A 2,801-nucleotide genomic window follows, 5' to 3' on the forward strand; every position below is an offset into this window, starting at 1 on the left:
GAGTGTGTATGATTTTCTAAGCGTTTCGCCCAACGGTTTGCCGATAAATCGCAAAACCGGCAAAAATGAATGGGTGTGGTATTGGAAGAATGTTCATGACAATAACTGACGTTTCATTTAGAGTGGAGCGAGAGGGAAAATTTTGTCGAAAAATAAATTTGTAAACTGCCTCTCAAGGCACAAATGTCGCTCTACAGAAATAATTTATAGGATAGAAACGTACGTAAATTTATTGGGTCGCAGTGATACCACTGTGAAGCCTGTCAGACAAATAGTTTTGCGCGGAAATGCACAGCTGGCCGGCAACACCTCTCGAGCCCATCTCTCCCATGTTAATTTGAGAGGAGACATTTTTGAAAAGGCTTGTTGAACCTGTTCTTTCTCAACTGCCGAGCGTCACATTTTTTGACTGTAGCCACTGAAACTTGGCAGTCCTAATGGTCAACAAGATGACGATGCCTCAGCGTCTTTCGTTTTTTGGTCAATCCTGGCCAATGGTTCAAGGGGGTTCATTTTGAGATTTTCTGTCTCTCTCAGGAGTGAGAGACAGAGAGAAAGCGCGCAGCTGCGCTTAACTGGCCCTGGTTGCCACGACAACCAAAGCCTGACTGTGAACATACACATACACACACACACACAGCTAGCTAAAGAGGATGACAAGGTATTAAAATGCTAGCGCTAGCTAGCTAGCTAGCTAGCTAAAGAGGATGACAAGGTATTAATATGCTAGCGCTAGCTAGCTAGCGTGCTAGAGAGGATGGCATGGTATTAATATTGCTAGCGCTAGCTAGCTAGGTAGCTAGAGAAGATGACATGGTATTAATATGTTAGCGCTAGCTAGCTAGCGTGCTAGAGAGGATGACATGGTATTAATATCAAGCCAGAGTCAGGCACACTCAAAACATTTTTAGAATTTTTCTAGTTATTTTTACAATTCATTAATCAATTTATTGTTCTAAATACTTTGTTTACAACAATAGATCAGAAAATAGTGAAACATGGCCATTAAGGGTCCGAGATGTCTTGATTTGTCAAAAGTCCAAACCCCCAAAGATATTCAGTTTACTGAAAAAAGAAAAAGCTGCAAATCCTCAAATTTGAACAGCATAAGGTATTAAATTGACTTAATTAAGCAAAAACAGACATTTCTGTATAAACAGTTTACCGCAATAAAATGGTTTTATCCATATCACCCACCCCTAACTTATTGTCTTTGCACTAAACCAACTGCTGATCACATATTGATAAAACTAGCATAATGATGCACAGAACTACACTCTTGGCCCAAAACAAACCCTAAAACATGTATCTGTCCAAACACGGCTCCTGTGTACCTGAGAATTCCAACTGGATGACCCCACTCTCGTGCAGGGTGTCCCCCCTCCTGTCCTGGTGGAAGAGCGTGACTCCACCCTTCTCCAGTAAGAACTCCAGTCGGGCAAACAGGTGATCTCGCCTGGTAAACGTGTTGAGAGTGTGAGAGTCCTCTAACGGGTCAAACAAGTCTTCTGTCTCTGCTGGAGAAGCATTACACCAGGGTCAGCAGTCAGAATTTCTCTGCCTTGAGAAGTATGATTTTATTTCGATCATACTAACTTTTTATACAGGAGACTATTCTTTCACCAATTCCAAGAATAATCTAATGTAATTCAAATTAAAAAAGTTTTTTTTAACAATGACAGAAAAATCTCAAGGCTGTCTTTGACAGATTCAGTCCAGAGCACTCTCTTTCTCCCCCATCCTGAAGATCTAGGCTAAATAAACAAAATAATTATTCTTTATTGTTGAATAGAAGCAAAACAAGTAACCCTTTACTGAAGACACAAACTCTCTCTCTTTTTTCTTTTTTTCTTTTTAGTCAATGAATCAGGCCAATTACATGGCATTTTGAGATAATTAGCATCTGCCAATGTATGTGCTCACAAGGCCGATAAACAAAAAATGTCTTCAGACACATCTGCAGGCAGCCTTGTTAGTGTGGCTGCCATGTAATAATGTTAGTGCTCCCCTTTGTGAGTTTTCGGAAGGTGGTGATAAAGTTGGTTTTGAGCCCTTTACTATAACTCTTATGCATCCTGCTGTAAACATGTGCCTACATTTCCTGAAAAAGAGAATAGAACTATGAATTTTCTTTATTTTGATATTGTATAATCTATTGGCCATAAACAGCTCTGCTGTCTAAATATCATTATAAATGCATAATCTGTAACTAAATGCTATTAAAGAGACTACATGTGTCATTATCATCCAAAACATTTCAATGAAAGCAGGTAATCGTGACGGAATTTTTACCAGCCTGTCAAAATGATGGACAATAACAGAGTCTAATGCAACTCTGCTAGAGCTTATAAACAGACTAAAGACAGCTGCTAAATGCTGTCAGCGCTCCTCTGGCACCAGACAGGAGTTAGTCCCTAACCCAGAATATCCCAGGAAGATGGACTTGGTAGGAGCTCTTCAGGCCGGTCTTGGGCATCTCCATACCAGCCTCCCCAGCCCGGGAACCAGGACTGCAGGTACTGGATCATCCCTGAGCTCCCGCTCTTGGGTATGGATGTAGTCGGTGAACAGGGCTGGGGGTCACTGCTAGGCTCTTGCACATTCTGGGAGAGGAGACAGTGGAAGAACACAGGCTGAAACTAACTAATAACAAATAACCAACAGCAAAGAACAGTAGCCGGGAAGTCAGGGAGGCTGGGTGACTGAACGGAGGAAGGTTAAACCACTGAAGCCCACGGCTCACCACCAAAAGATTCACGTTTCTAATAAATTTTCCCCACTCAGCGACACACCCGCTGAGG

General features: G+C 41.7%; 1 protein-coding gene across 1 annotated transcript in view; it reads left to right on the forward strand.

The window, feature by feature from the left end:
* Nucleotides 1–2,801, forward strand: part of vps13d (vacuolar protein sorting 13 homolog D) — a gene marked incomplete at both ends in the record, with an annotated part of 59,997 nt that overhangs the window by 6,242 nt on the left and 50,954 nt on the right.

This window comes from Morone saxatilis, unplaced genomic scaffold, assembly GCF_004916995.1.
Source record: "Morone saxatilis isolate NCDOM2014 unplaced genomic scaffold, NCSU_SB_2.0 Contig15, whole genome shotgun sequence".
Classification (NCBI taxonomy): Eukaryota; Metazoa; Chordata; class Actinopteri; family Moronidae; genus Morone; species Morone saxatilis.